The 16,579-nt window shown below is 48.2% G+C and overlaps 1 protein-coding gene across 4 annotated transcripts in view; it reads right to left on the reverse strand.

The window, feature by feature from the left end:
- Large1 (LARGE xylosyl- and glucuronyltransferase 1) overlaps positions 1 to 14,512 on the reverse strand; it is a 448,171-nt gene extending 433,659 nt beyond the window's left edge. For 2 of the 4 annotated variants that reach the window (XM_063278105.1, XM_063278108.1), the window contains exon 1: positions 11,661 to 12,701. The gene's annotated coding sequence lies outside the window, so the exon portion shown is untranslated. Of the gene's footprint in view, positions 1 to 11,660; positions 12,702 to 14,048; positions 14,114 to 14,232 lie in introns of those variants that run through there. The other 2 variants (XM_063278109.1, NM_001108439.1) reach the window with 2 other exon arrangements.
- Positions 14,513 to 16,579: the final 2,067 nt, after the last annotated feature.

A 16,579-nucleotide genomic window follows, 5' to 3' on the forward strand; every position in this document is an offset into this window, starting at 1 on the left:
CTTTTACAGACTATGGATCACAACCTGCCAAGTCAGGATCTTTTCTTATGCAACTCAAATCCCCTCCTCCCTGTCAGAAGCCAAATTTCCTATCAGACAAAAGAGCAAGACTGTAGTGACTTGAATGGGAAATGCTCCCCCTAGGCTCATGTATTTGAACACCTATTTGCAGTCGGTGATGTTATTTGGAGAAGTTTTAGAGCCTTTAAGGAAATGCAGTCTTGCTGAAGGAAGCCACCGAGAGTAGGCTTTGAGGGTTAATAGTTTCCCTCCCTTCCTGTTCTCTGACCTTCACTATCACCCAACTCTCCCACCCCCGCCCCAAATCTCACACACACACACACACACACACACACACACACACACACCAGCCTCCTACTTCTGGACATGTGACCATCCAGCTTTCTGTCCCTGCCAGGATACCATGTCATCCCCACCGTGATGACGGCCAGCCCTCTGAAACTATAAACTAAAATAAAATCCTGTATAAGTTCTGGTATTTCATCGCAGCAACAGAAAACTAACTGATAGAATGATGGGTGGGTTAGTACAAGTGCCAGCATTTGCTTTTACCATCAGGACCTTTGCAGAGTTTCTAGGACAGAAAACAGAAAGCATGTGGCCTGCCTTCCTCCCTCCCTCCCTTCTTTCTCCTCCACCCCTCAAGTACCATCTTCCCATCAAGTTAACCAAGTGCACTCATCATAAAAGGTTAATGTGAAGAGGTGTGTGGAGGTGAGGATGGAATTCTAAATAACAACTAAAACAGCTGGTACTTCTTGAGGGTTTTTTTCTTCCTCAACATCATACAGAAATTAACAGACAGAATGAACGCAAAAAAAAAAAGCTCTAAGTTTCAACGGGAATTATAGGCAAACTCAAACAAGTGGGGGAAAGCAAAAGGCAAACCAAGAGGACTGTGGGCAAGGACTAAGTCAGATCACCTGTGCAGAAGCGTTCCGGCCCCGAGAACAAACACCAAGTGTAAGTGCATGAAGTCATGTGAGTGTCTAGATCACACGAACTCCGACAAGCCCGTGATTTACTAAGCACGATCTGTCTCCAGGAGCAACATACCTAGCATGCAGGGCCAGCGCAGGAAAACCTAACAAGCAACACGACATAACCCAAGCAGACTCTAGGCACCGCTGCCGAGCTTCCGTAGTAATTAATCCAGTCCTGCTCAGCCACTCCCCGCCACTCTTCAATAATTCCTCAATCAATTATAACTGCCATTCCACACATCTGGTTCATTAATGGGATGTGGGAAGAGGTAAATCTGAACAGAGGCCAGGGTCAAAGCATTCACCAGCATCCAAGAGTCAAGCCGGAGAGATTCAAAAGCTTGAGAGAGAAGGGGACAGCAGAATGAAGCAGGGGGGTTGGGGAGATGGCTCAGGCAGTAAAGGTGTTGCCACATAAGCATGAGGACCTGAGTTCAGATCCCCAGGACCCAGCTCTTCTAATCTGGCAAAGACTCCATTCCTATCTCCCCTCCTCTAGGTCTCAAACCTGGGACAAAGGGGCGTGCATGCAGTCAGCATAGATAAGAATGCTTTAAGGAGCAAATTCTCATCATCCTGGTTACTCCTGCAGGAAAATGAGACCCCGAGGTCCCATAGGAAAATACTACATTATACCAGCCCAGTAAATGCAAAATCTACAACAGATTACCACCATTTATTGGCCAAAGAGTACTTCCAAGTATAGGACTGAGCCCCAAAGTACAATGAGTGCTGAAGACAGAAAAGTCATAGCTTAGAGGGCTGGACCAACTGGAACAGGATAGCAGTACCAACGTCATTCTGAACCCAGGATCAGAAAAGCTAGGAGAAAGGACTTCCTAAACTAGTTTCAAATGGGAACTAAAGATGTCCGTCACAGGCAGAAAAGAAGGAAAGGGCTGAGCAAGAAAAGAAAGTAAATACAGACCTTGTTCGGTTTGGGGGAAATAACCAATAGGTAAGAAAACTACAGCGTTAGGCACTGGTGGTTCCTAAAACGGGGACGGGAGAGGAGATGAAACAAACGTGAGGCAGAAGGTTCGGAACAAGCTTTGTGTGCCCCATAAGAGAGGTAGACAGTTTCCAATCACTGTCAACGAGCGAGGAAGGGCAGACCCACAGAACAGTCCATAAAAGCTCTCATTCCCCAAAGATGAGATATAAAACCTCTTGTTGAAGGAGTAGAAACTCTACTATCTGTAATAGCTTACTCCACCATTTTGCAAAGAAATGTCCCCACAATCCAGCAGGAGAAGCTTCAGGGAAGCAAGGCAGTCATGAGGGTAGAGGGTAGAGCGCTGCCCAGGCTCCAAATGGGAAGCACAGCCGGATGAAAGGCCTCTGGGCAGTCTGCTCTCACCGTTCTGTAGCTGCCACTGGAGACACTCATGAAGGACGGAATTGTCTGTATTACCCTCCGTATTGAGTGCTATCCAAAGGCCAGAAAGGTTGGTTGTTCTATAACTCTGGGTCCATTTAAACGAACCTCCAGTAAGGGGGGTTCCAGAGAGACTACCTCACCAAAGCCCTGTCCCCAGCACAGCCCAAAGACCAAGTGCTATTTTTAGATGGTGGCTACGTCACAAGTGTACTTTATTCCAAGTAGGCTGACTGTATGAAGAGTAATGTCAAGCATCTACAACATTCATGTCAAGCTTAAGTCGAGCCAACGATTAAGACTGGAGAAGTCTACAGAAGTGTCTACAGGCCTTTGTCCTACGTCAACAACACCAGCCAGGGACCTTTAGCCAATGCAACGCTTGAGTGTGTCCTCCTGAAGCTCACGTGTCAGAACCTGAGTGCCAGTGTCTAAAGACAGAGGTGTTTGGGTCAAAGCAGTGTGATTTAGTTACTGCCTTCCTTTCATCTGCAATGCTTTTGCTAACAGACTCTTGCTGGTTTCTTCTCAACCCAAAGTAGGTATTTGCCTTATCAACCTGACCTGGCCTGACGTCCCATAAATCCTTCCACTCGTGGTTTAAGTATTTCAAGGGACTGACTTAAATATGGCCTCTTTCACTGCGTTTTAGATGCTAACGCAAGCTCCAGTCTCCAGTTCCCATTAGCGCCTTCAGCTTAACACTCACCAGGACCATCCCCACCAACTCCACTGCCTTTCTGCTCAGTCCTAGTGACTCGATTGTATCTGCTATTGTGTCCACTCAGCACATTTTCCCCAACCTCTCCAACCGAATATCTCAAGGACAAGATCAGACGTCTCTAGGTTTAATTCCACACACTCTGTCAACGGATCTCTAAGTGCTAGGAACATATAGGATGTTCCCACGAATTCTAAGATAGGTGTGACCTTACCACACTACCAGAGAAACTGGAGAGAGAAAGTCACTGAAAGTGGCTCTAATGAAGGCTTGTCTCTCGTTAAGGAAGGTATGAAACAGACTAAAGTCCATGGAAAGACAGGAAGGAAGCCGAGGACAGAGCCTAGAATTAGGAATGTAAGAAAACAAGGTTCTGGGATAAAGAAGCTGGTGTGGGGGTTCAACCGTCCCCTTCAGGCCAAATGGATGAAGGAGCTGGTCTAGGAACTCAGCTGCCTCCTTCAGACTAAATGTTGTCCCGGTATAGCTACTCTGACCACAAGGAGCTGTCCATGCTAACTCAGGTCCCTAGGTGAAACACCTCAAATCAACACAGGCAGAGGAAGACATCTACAGAAGAGGCCTCTTCCCCTAACTTTTCCCACTCAGGCAGATTTCTTCCCCTTCAATCCCAGAAGTCGGCTTGATCCAGTCACGCCACGGCCACTGTCATCAGCACTAGAGATGTCAACCATCCTCGGTCATCCTCAGGCTTGTACCAAAAATGCTTCTCAAGACATTTTCAACACATCTTGGCATCTGTATGTGAAGCAGCGTAAAAGCATGCCCATTCTTCTCACTCCAAATAAGTTAAAACTTATATACATTCCAAGGAAAGAGCACAGGGCCCATGCCACGGCATCAACGTCAAGCACACCAAGCCAAGCCTTCAGAGAACTCAAGTACGTCCGCCTGAAATGTCCGTCACGGATTGAAAATGAAAGCTCTGTGAAGTGGCCTCAAGCTGCCCGACTTTATCCCAGTCATACTTGGGTCTGCGGGAACATTGCCCCTCCACGACCACTCTACCCCAACTCTGAATGCAGGGTCACACGTCCATCTCCTGGACCATTTGCAGCAACTCCTTTTGACACTTACTTGAACGCAGAGCTACAAAGCTCCAGTCACCACACTAGGGACAGAAAACAGTCTACCCCATCCACCCCTTATCCCTCTGCATCTCTAAAGAACAATAAATAACTCTCCTGGAAAAGAACCTGTATCTGTCAGCCAAACTCGTACCCGTTGGCCTATTAAGGATCCGCACAACTGTTCTGGAAACCACAGCGAGGGGGCAGTGATGCCTTCCAGTCAGCCATGTCTCTGACGACAGAATAGCACTCAAGACCAGATTCCTTCATGAATTTAAAAAACAAAACAAAAACAACAAAACATGAAGAAAGAAATGCACACAAGGCCGTGTGCTGCACGCCGCAAAATCCCCCTAAACTTTAGTGCTACCATGGAGAGCTGGAAGGATCAGCCAAGCCCTTTCTTCCCAATTGGCCTTGGTAATTCAGAAAAGGACCCTGTTAAGAGCAGAGCTCCACCAGCAGTCAGGACTCCATTTCCATCGGCGTCTGCTGCCTGTCCAAAGCAAAGCCCATAATGTGACAAGAGAGGCTCAAATTATGGGTGAGGCTGCACTTTTCATTCCACCCTGGCCTGTGATTACCTGCAGCTCCAACATTACCTCTGCAGAGTAAACACCTCCATTGCACTCCATTCCTGGAACAAACTCTCTTCTGAGAACTTGATAAGAGAGAAAGGTACTTGGGGAGGGGGGAGACCACACAACAACAAAATCCCTGATAGCACTGGGCAGTGAAAGAACTGTCAGCACATGAGCACGCGCACACACGCATACACGCACATGCACACACATACACACATGCACACACATACACACATGCACACACACACGCGCACACACACATACATGCACACACACATGTGTACACACACATAGACACACACGCATACACACACATGCACACATGCATACACGCACACACGTGCACACACACACGTGCACAAGCATACACACACACGAACACAGACACACATGCATATGCGCGCACATACGCACACACGAATACACACACACGCACGCACACACTTGAGAGAGAGAGAAAAGTTGGAATAACGAGAAAATCAGAATCCTGGGAACAGTGAGCTAACCAAGCGACTTGCTCCATATCCCTAGTTAGTGAACTCGAACACTTAAATAAGCCGTGTTCTTCTTTCTGTAACACATCCCGTACTGCCCTAGTTGGCTATTGGATGAGACATTCTATTTTATGGCTCAAAAGTCTCTGCATCACCTAACAACAAGTGAGTCTCCTAAAACTGTCCATCAGGACTGTACTCATAAAATAATTTCAGATTCAATAAAGGAGCAGCCATGAACCAGGGGCCCACGACAAATCGCTTTTGTAAAATAAAAATCTTTTCATAGCTCAAACAATTACTTATCTTAAACTACTTGGTTTTAACAGAAGATTTTTTTTTATAGGCCAAGTTCTCCTCAAATATAACGCTCCCCCACTTAGCTTCAATATTAAAATAATAACGCAGACTCTCAGATTCACACTTGAGATTTCTCCTTTCCAATAAGCATACACTCTACCCCCAGGGAGTCCAGAAGCAACTCCAAAGCCAGTCGGGGTATATTCTTCCTGACTTGACCTCCACTCTCATCTTTACCCAACCTCTCCCCTGTAAGGCCAAATGGAAAGGCTTCCTTCTGAGGGCCCCAGAAGATTCTAGAAGGGCCAACCCTTGTTTTTAATCTACTTCACTTTGAAACAGTTAAAATGGCCAACATTGTTTTTGCTTTGTTTTCTTTTTATCACAAAGAAGGTCTCTCTCAGGTAGTAGTTAAGTACCAGTGTAACACTCCGGGATCAACCAGTTGGCACTATATACAAGAAGCAAGCAGGCTTCTTCGTATATTCATGGCCTCGTGTATGAGAGGTTTTTATGGAGTTTGTAAGAAAGAGCAAAGGCTAGCGTTCTTCTCAAGCAAGTCTTTTTTGACTGACCAGGTGCTTTTCCACATTTCAGAACAGAAAGCTAAAACCCTACCTGGTAGTCTAAACCTTACCACAATTTAGCTCAGGTTAGCGCTCTCCCTCTCTGGAGACAATAAATTACAAGATAAAAAGATAAGCAATACTTTACTGACAGATAGTACCTGGAATCCAAGGAACAGAGAGCTCCTGAGTTGACTTAATCTGACCCCACTCAATATAGGCATGGAGGGTGTAAATACAAACACACATGTAGGCACACACATGTAGGTGCCTTTTAACACCTCTATTTTGGCTCCTGCTCTTTAAAAAAAGTTAAATATAGAAGAGTTGAGCTGTACGCGGTCTCCCTAAGCTCTATCACCTTCCCTCAAGAGGACACCTGTGGGGTGCAAGGAACACGCAGGCAAGAGCTTAGCACAACTGTCATCTGAAAGTTTCATCCAGCCGCTGAAGGAAACAGATGCAGAGACCCGCAGCCAAACATTACGGAGAGCTCGGGGAGTCTTGTGGAAGAGTCACATATGCAGCAGATGCACACTTGGTCTTCATGTAGGTCCCCCAACAACTGGACCGGGGACTGAGTCTCAGACTCAAGACTCTTGCCTGCCTTTGATCCCCTTCCCCTAGCTGGGCAGCCTTCTCAGGCCTCGGTGGGAGAGGATGTGCCTTGTCCTGATGAGACCGGATGTGCCAGGGCAGACTGGTTATAGGGGTAGGGAGAACTTCGATCAAAACGAAAAGTAAGGGATGGATGGAAGGAAGGGAGGGAGGAAATTTAATTATGCTTGATCCTGGAGAGAGAGAGAGAGAGAGAGAGAGAGAGAGAGAGAGAGAGAGATCGCAAGGGGGGAGGGGGTGTGTATTAAATGTACTTGGACCTGGAGATCATAACTGCAACTTTGACTTTCCACCCTCTCTAATACCCTCCCGAGATAGCACAGCTACGCTGTCCAGTTTCTTCCTGACCACATGCAATCAGCCCTCAGATTAAAGGGGTTTAGGTAGGCAACCAGCAGCAGTGAGAAGCCTTAGAGTTTGTGTCTAGGGCTGAGGAGATGACCGTCGTGGCAGTTAAGAGCACTTGCTGCTCTTGCAGAGGACCTGAATTCAGTTTCTAGCGCCCACTATAGGCAGTTTCCAACTTCCTGTAACTCCGATTCCTGGGAACCCAGGGTCCTCTTCCGACATCTGGGGTACATGCAGGCATACAGTGCACTTTACTTTCAGACAAAACACTCAGACACATAAGGTAAAACTAAATCTTTAAATAAAATATAAAATAAAAACGTATCTACACCAAACATGTAGACTCTTTTTGCTCACTCTCATTTATTCGATAAACAACACACCGTTCTAAGTATTGCTGTACCACGTACATTGGGACAGCTATAAGAAATAATCTACAGGTTTATATAGGTTCAACGCAAACAGTATTCCATCTTATGAAAGGAGCTTGGACAGATGTGGAAATTTGGATTAAGAGGGGAAGGACCCAAGAACCAATCCCTGACAGATAGCAAGACCCAGGAAAAAAAAAAAAACTAGAGTTACGACCACAACACACAGAGGTAGTCAGACACATGCAGGCATTACTCCCCTTTTCAGTATAAAACTCTCCCAACAGCAAAGGGAGTTCGGACGAGGATGGAAATGGTTGTAACACAGAAGCCATGTTCTGGTGGGAAGCCGTAACTCTGTCTGGAGCGAAAGCTGACAAAATAAAATGTATTCTAACAAAAGGCAGCTTTGCCCTCACCGTACTGTATTATGTGTCAAGTAACTGGGCCTTTCTCCCCACTACTGTGTAATCACACAATGAAACCACAGATGTCATTCACGTGCACAGAGGACTGACTTAGGCTTGAGAAGAAATCCTTTCTTTATCTGCATTGCTAGTAGTTTTTTGAAAGGACAGGAAGAATACTCTATGGAGAAAAACATGGACACCAAAACATTTGTCTATGTTTAAATAGCAATATGGGGTAATCAGGTACCTTTGTTGGAATAACCATTCTTGCCCCATTTTGATTTCAGAGCATGAGACTTAAGGCACGCTTGCTAATCAAGGGTGCTATTAAGGCTGTAACTTTCTGATTCCAAGCTTTCCTCCCCTAGAAATTCTCCTTTTCTAGCTGCCATTCCACTGGCTATCCACACGCAATGCACACTGGTGTTTCCATGCGGCTCTGTCTTCCTTATTCCCATTAACCTAGAAAATTCAAAGTCATCCTTTGAACACACCTGCCCAGTAGTACTCAGCTTGCAGGAGTTAATGACTGCCTGCTACCCCTGATCACCAATGAGCCAAATGAAGAACCTGCCATACAAAATTCAGAATCAATCAAATCACTACTTGCTAAATTAGAAGTCTTCTGAAATATCTGTACGAACAGTTAACCGTACTGTCCAGCACACAAGACTACAGCAGCAAAGCCACACCCCCAAGTTGTCATTGTACCTACCTCACTGACCTTACAGAAGCCAGTACTCTACCTCAGCTTCTTCCTCTAACCCTACCAATGGGCTCTCCTCCAATTCATAAGCCTCCCTTCATGCCTTAGGACCACAGCCTTAAGTATTCCCTCCTTCAGTGTCTTACACCTTGGTTATACTGCACCTATGAGAATCAATCCACAAAGCCCCAACAGAAGGATAAGACTCTGTGTTGATCATTTTTCCTAGCCCACAGTAGCAATTCTCCTTAAACTACCAACATGTGCACTATACTTACGAGTAAAAGGTCACAGATGCAATCTAACAGACTCCAGGGTTCCAGGTAATGAGACAACTTGCAGAATTTTACAGGTTCTGAACAAAGTCTAATTCTACACACTGAACGGAGCTTTTAAGACTCCATCGGGACAAAGATCTTGGTGAAATGTGTCCTTTGGGTGCCAGTATGATGGAATGGCCAGTCTCTTAAGACGCTTCCTTCTTGCCTTGTATGTCTTTCCTAAGTTGCTATGAGTAGACCTGGGCCAAGGAGCTTGATCCTCAGGGAAATACAGTTACCTTCTAATTCTGCTGCAAGGATCCCGGATGCTAGTGCTTTAACACTGTGAAAAGTGCAGAGCGCATCTAAGTCCAACCACACTGCCGAATGCTATGGTGACCATCTGTGTGAGCAATGTACTTTTAAGGGGATGACAGCAAGAAATTTTAAGTTTAATGGAGTTAATTTCAGAGACGCCCTGAAGAAGTGTTACTTTTGAAGACTGAGTTATATAGTCCGGAAGCACATCCCTACCTCATCACCCAAAAACGAGAGGCTGGGGATGTATTTCAGTAGCAGACAGAGCACTTACCTAGCATGTATGAGGCTCTAGGTTTGACGCTCAGAACTACTGAGGGGCTGAAGGATAGCTACAAGCACCACTAGGGAATTCAAAGTTAGCGGTTTACAGAAGTTCCCAAATGTATAGCCCTCATAGGCTTAAAACACTGTAACCGAGTCTCACCGTCTTTCCCCTTAACACACTGCAGTTAGCCCCCACATCGTCATCCACAAGACATTCTAGACTGAACCAGGCTGACCATCCTGGTTCAACATTTGGAATCCACTCAACCATGCAAGCACAAATTGGGTACCAAAAACTTTAAGACCATGAGCTCTCACAACAAGCCAGGGTCATTTCTAGCATCTGTTCGTGCTCTTTGTGCTTTGGTGGTAGGATAGAAGACTAGTCCCCCCCCACCCCCCAGTGTCCTGTAAGTGGCTGAAGGACGGAGACACTGGGGAAAGCAGACTCTTGCCTTGAGGACAGCTCAGGAACGAAGAACCTAGAAAAACCTTGGTGACCTAGACAAAAGTGTTCTCATAACTTATGAAAGGATAAAAACCTTTGATTTTGTTTCTAAGGCTCGTCTGGTTTCAACTTAAAAGGCAGGGGAATCTATATCCTTTCACGTCAAAATTCCAAGTCCACAATTCAGACCACTCCGTGACGCATTGGGAGCCCCCAACATGCAGGCAGCCTGTGCTCACCCAGACTGGTGGGAATGTCTGTGTTAGAATCCTCCCAGGGGAGTTTGCCTCCTTTTCTCTGGCACATCTGCTAACATCTAAATCCTCATAGCTTCCGGCCTTCTGTGCAGAGATGCTTTCCCTTCGGTCCCCTGTCTTTTCCGGAATTAACAGGCCCCAGCTCGATAAACGTGTGTTCTCCTCAAGCAATTTTCACTAAGGTAAAGCACTCTTTGAAAATACACAAGAGATGTGTGAAACCTTCACGCAACTTTCCTTTCAGTCTTTTTTTTTTTTTTTCTCCCTGCCCCAGTAAGGTCCAAACACACTGGTGAGTAATTCATTCATGTCACCCTATTTGTGAGAAATGAGAAAAGAAACCACCACTTGTTCCTTTCCTAATTTAGATCGTTCCCCAACCTTGAGTCTATCAACGTAGATCCTGAGGTGGGGAGGCAGGAGAGGTAAAGAGGAACCTCAGGTCTCAGGTGCCTGCTTCCACCCATTAAATAAGCACTTTGGGTCCCCCACCTGTGTCAGAAAAGGCATCTGCTTTTAGGTGATGTGTCAGCCCCTCCAATACCCCTCTGTTCCCCTAAACGAAGAGAGTATGAGTTCTGTCTGTCTTGGGACACTTACATAAGACCCAGTAAACTTCCTGTGACATTCACAGAAAATGTAAGCTGCTATTTTGCTCCCTCAGGAAATCATTTTAATGGACTGAGTGGCAAAATTCATGGACTCAGAATTCAGCAGAAACCCACTCCACTGAGGTACAACAGCACTGGAACGGGGGAGGGGGGTATGCATTCCTATTAAACAGGGTCACCTGGGAGACGGACTGATTCTGTAGAAGACAATCTGTTCCTCTCAAGTGACCAGAAGTGCATCGGTTTAATAAATCTCACAACGGCAAAGACACAGCTTGGAGAAAGAACTATCCTTACACAGAGGGAGAATTTCAAGGTGATGAACAGTATAACTTCATGATACACAAACTTTAGAGTCCTCATTCCAACCTCCAGGAGCAATGACATTTACAGGAAGCTCTGATCACTACAAGAAGTTTAGTCTAACAGGACAGTCCAGGTATGTTGATTGGGTCTTCCCCTAACCACTTTATCCTAAAGAGCTTTTTGCAAAATGTGGATGCACACCCCCAAACCGGCCTCTCTTTGACCAATTGGAAAGAAAAGTTCTCTGGGCATCCCATCAGAAAAGGGAGGTGAACATTGCAGAAAGGCAGTAAAGGTCCCGGGTGGGAAAGCAATCTCTCCAGGTGTTACTAAGAACCAGCCCCCTACACTCACACCCCAACTTGCTCCTGCCTACCAATAGCTTGTACACCTATGAGCCTGTCAGGCCCTGAGACAGATCCTGGGGACACCAGAGATTGGGGTTTTCCACCTGCTTTTCTAGGACTCAAAGTCAAGTCAGAAACGGTGTGCCCATCCTCTGTGCACACCGGGTACCAGCCACAGGTTTGGATAACTTGTCCCGCACTGCTCACAAAAGCGTTCCCACGAAGGTTCTCTCATACCTCAGGGCTCTTTCTTACCTTGGCCTTGACTATACCCAGGCAGAGATTCACTCCGAAAGAGCAGAGCAGCGTGGTGCCACTGACGCCTACTAAGTGCAGTGGGTCCGGGTGGAGATCCCAGCTGGCGCTGTTCTAACCCGACCGACGGTGCCAAGCACAGACTTCGGGACAGCCTTGGGCTCCAAATGCCAACAGGAATGGCCCGTCTTGCCGGGACTGAGCACTCTCCCCTCTTTCTCCTCCTCCGGGGCGGCTGCGGAGAGCTGCTCCACGCCAGAAGGACTCTTCCAAGCACCGGGAGCCTCGCATGGGCAAGGGCCTGGGGCCACCCTGAGTTGGGTCAAGGGAACCGGCGCCAGGAAGAAACGCGGAGCTGCTGCCTGCTTCACCTCCCGCGCCCCTGACCGCTTAGCCCCTTCAGGGCAGGGCCTGCTAGCAACCGGCCCGGCCAGGCGTGTGCAGTCGTGCCCCCGGTTCCGGAGAAGCAGCGAGGCAGGGGGCAGCTCAGCCGGGCCGGGAGACCAACGCGGCGAGCGAGCACAGGAACCGGCGGTAGCTGCTTGCAGTGACCCTCCCCCCGGGCCTGCGCCGCCCGCCCGCAGCTCCGCGAGAAGCGGGCGCTGAAGAGGGCCTCGCCCCGGCCTGGGGCGCGGGACCGGGGGCGCGGGGCGGGGATAGGCGCCTCTTGGAAGGTCACGGCCGCCGGGGCGCGGCGAACGGGACGCAGCACGATGGGTGCGGGGAGCCCGGGCGGGCGGCCCCCGCCGCCGCCTCTGAGACGCGCCGGCTTCCCGGAGCGCTCAGGTTTGGAGCCGCGCGTCTGCTGCAGACGCTGTGTGCAGCCTGGAGCCGCGAACAGACGGGCGCGCGATCCCCGCTTCCCGCGCGCGGCCGGGCGGGAACCTCTGTGCGGGGACCGGCGTGGGAGCGCGCTGGCGGGCGCTGGGGTTCGAGCTCCGGGCTAGTCCGGCCGCCGCCGCGAGCCTAGAGCGTCGGGCTCGCTCAGCAGCTGCAGTGACTGTGTGTCTGTGTCATGTCTGTGCAGCTGGGGGGGAGGGGGGAGGACCGCGACTCAGGGCTGGGTTCCGAGCGGGGGCGGAACCGGAGCCCGCCTCGGAGCCCCGCCCCTTTCCCCGTGACAGCACGGACGACCAATGGGGAGCGCCAGAAATGTGCGTCTCTAGTGCCCGCCCTGCCTAGGCTACGCCTACAGCCAAGCACCTCCCTCGGCTGGTTGGCTCCTTGAAACACAGGCGGATGAAACACCCGGAGCCGGGATCCAGGGCCGGGTCGCGTGAAAAGGATGCTAGCTTGAGCTCCCCGCCCTTCTTTCCCTGACTCGGGCTATCCCAGGCTTGGATGAAAGAGGGGGAAGAGAGGCGGCGGGTCGAGTTCACGATTGTTGCTTTGGGGATGCCTGCAGGATGGGTCACCGTGTTACTCCTTTTACAAAATAACGGTTTGGGGGAAGTAGGAAGTTTACCCTGCTTTTCCTTCTGCTGGGGACGCGGCTCTCTCCTAGGTAGACAGGGCAGCGGGAGCTGAGAGGAGGCCCTATTTGAACGGTTTGACAGCATCTTGCTTAGATTCTAGATCCAAGAATTCTATGCAAGACTCTGTCCCCCCTCCCTCGCCCCCAGGGGAAACTACTTTTTTGTGTCCATATGTGCACATGCAGATGCACCTCCTTTCTAATTTTACTCTTGTTCAAAACCCAGCGTTCAACATCCACTGAAGGGACATCTAGCCTCCCGACGTTAAAGAGGAGGGTAGAGATGCCGAGAGTCCGCCCAGGCTGCAGAAGGAGCGTGAAGATTTGGTTACAGTAAAGGGGACGGGATGTCCCTCGGGAAAATACCCCCAAGGAGGCTGAAGCAGAGCCTGAGAGAGAAAGAGGACGCGAGCGGACAGTCTACTCCGACTGGAAGACCGAGCTCCGAAAGCTCGATCCAGCCTCCGGGTTTTTTCCTCAACTGGATCCCATGGCTTCTGGGGTCCCCTTCCCCCTGAGTCCCTACCTCCCCCCAACCGTAGGAGCCACTAGATCTCTGCTTTCCCCTGCGCCTCTCTCCTCGGGCAGCCCACCCACTCTCTTTTAAGGGCCGGGGAGGATGGAGAGAGGAGGAATGCGTTAGTAAAGGCTGCCTAGCTCGGGACTCTGAGCTGACTATCTTACCCGAGGTGGAGCATCTCTCTAATCTTGGATTCGGGGATCCGGCTCCTCTCTGATCTCCGCCCCCACCCCACCCCCACCCCCAGCTCTGGCCTTGGTACTTACACCCTTGGGCCGTCCTCTGACCCGGCGGACACTCTTTCCCCCCACCCTTGGCTTCCATGCTGTCTCTAGAAGCCAGGACCCCTTTCACCACCAGCAGGGGCTCTCCCCCACTTCCCAGCGCTGTTTACCTAATCAGTAGGAGCCTCAGTCGAGGAGGGTGCGAACCGAAGGTAGCGGTTCCTCCGCAAACTCCCTGGCAAAGAAATAGAAAAGAAAAAGGAAAAGGGAAAGAAAAGGTTAGCTTTGGAGCTTCGGTATAGTTAACTGCGATGCTGGGTCCTGATGTCTTATCTCTACCGGAATGAGTCTTACCGTGAACGTTGCAGGGATAGCAGATCGTATCTGGTTTTGATGCCATTATTGTGTCGGAGAAGAACATTATATGATAAAATATTATCTAATATCCTAAAAGCCATTAAAGTGTCAAAGTTTAATGCCAAGCCTTTTAGCTCGATGGCAGTTCAGTTCTTCCTCTGACATACAGCTTTGTTCTAGAACTCCCGGAAAACAAGGAGATCGTTTTATTTGAATTTATTTTATTGGAGAACAGCAGTCCTTCCTACTCTCTTCCTCCTCCCCCACAGCAGCCCCCACCCTGGAACTGGGTAAAGTCGAAGCAGGAATGTGTGCTTTCTTTTTATTTATCGCTTCGCTTCAGTTCATTAAGGGTGTAAAAACGCATTATTACAATACATTAGCATGTTAATAAGGGAAAGGGAAGAGAGTCTTGGAATTTACAAGCAAAGGAGGAAATAAATGAATTAGCATCAGAAATTCAAATATGATGAATGTGGAAAAGAAATGTCTCCATTAGAATGACCCAAAAGTGGGTGGAGCAGAAGCAACGTTCACTGGGGCCAGTGGGGTGCCGTAGTTACTACCGGGTTTCCTGAAGTTGGCTAGCATGTGTCAACAAGCTCACTGAATGTGAAAAAGCTTCTCTCTGCGAACTCAACATTACAATTATACACCAGTGGTGTATGGAATGGGCTAAATGAGGAGATTGTTAGACTGTCATAACCCACAAACAATACTGGTTAATTCCTATCATGGAGGGCTCCTCGTATAAGTTTTTTCCTCTGGAAAACTGTTAAGCTCTAGAATTTCCCAGTCTAAGCAAATGTAAGTCTGTGGTGTGTTAGTGCGTGTGTGTGTTTGTGTGTGTGTGTGTGTGTGTGTGTGTCCGTCCTGAAGTTGGAAGTGATTGCCTAGGAATTATGCCTCTTTGACACAAACCAAGATACAAATGTCATAAAAAAAAAAGATTTTGGCTATGACATCGTTATGAGGAATGCAGAATAAAATACGTAAGGAAATATATCTGTTGTTGCTAAAGAATCCGCGCGGAGTTTGCTGAGAACTGAGAAACAGGATTATCGTATCCTATAAACCAACTGCTATTTATCCTTACACCAACACTGCACCTGCCAGTGAAAAAGCTGTACTCGCCCTGCCTCCCACGCATCCACCATCCCTCCTTCCTCATTTATCCTCTCCTCTCTTTGTTGGGGTCATACAGAATTAATCTTGAGAGACTGGATGTCCTAACATCGCCACTAGGGGGCCCTAAAGGCATCTCAAAATGGAAGACAGAGAAAGCTCCCACCTCCCTGATTTCTGACCTCCTTTGCTGAGTACCTATTGCAACTGGGATCTAAAGACAAGTCAAGAGTGAATATGATATGGAGGCAAATCAGGTCTTTGACGTAGGAGTCAAGAATTTTGTTTCTAGCTTTTCGGACTTCTGACGCCCTCACTCCTCCCACAAAGGAATTTTGCATCCGTTGAGGCTAGCGACTCAAAGTCAACCCAAAACGCCCTTCCTTTACTAGCTAGGCTCGCTCTCCTAAGATTTGGTGACTGTTTTCTGAATATTTGAACGTTCCTCAAGAGCTGGGTAGTTAGGCAATTGAAACTTCGAAGAGAGGATTTAACAACTTTTATACCAACGGATCCACCAATAGAAGTCCAGGCAGCTGTAGGTACACAAGCCTTAGAGCAGAAGCCTGGGGTGTGTGTGTGTGTGTGTGTGTGTGTGTGTGTGTGTGTGTGTGTGTGTGTAGGTCAGATGTCCATGCTGGGTGTCTTCCTCAGTGTTTTTCCATCTTGTTTTTTGAAAGTCTCTCACTGAACCTAAAGTTCACTGATTTAGCCAAACTAGACAGAAAGCCACAGAGTGCCTCCTGCTCTCGCCCCCCCCAACACCTTAATCTTACGATGACAGAAACACACTACCCATGTTTTATGACAGTTCCGAATGTTTGCAGAGCAAGCACTTTACCACGCTGAACCATCCCTCCAGCCCCATCTTGGGAGCTGGGTTCCAGTGAGTAAGTAGCATTAATGGGGTGTTGATTCTACAGGAAGGAAAAAGAGCAACTGATAATTGAAATACAAGGGGAATGATTCAGGTTGGAGCCTGCAGCAGGGGACACTGACCAGTCAACAAGGAATGGTTGCATATCTTAATAATGTTGTATTTGTCACTAACTAAAGATCAGATTAAATCTGAGTAGGATGCAATGTCTAGCAGTCCAATGTGTAAGGTTTCAGAATCCTTAGCCACCCTCCATCCTCCATTTTACAACTAAGTAAGGTGAAGATGTCCTTTATGAAAGCTGAGAATGCCCAGGTAGCTCAGGCTAGAGAAGGTGAATTG

Source organism: Rattus norvegicus, chromosome 19 (assembly GCF_036323735.1).
Source record: "Rattus norvegicus strain BN/NHsdMcwi chromosome 19, GRCr8, whole genome shotgun sequence".
Lineage (NCBI taxonomy): Eukaryota > Metazoa > Chordata > Mammalia > Rodentia > Muridae > Rattus > Rattus norvegicus.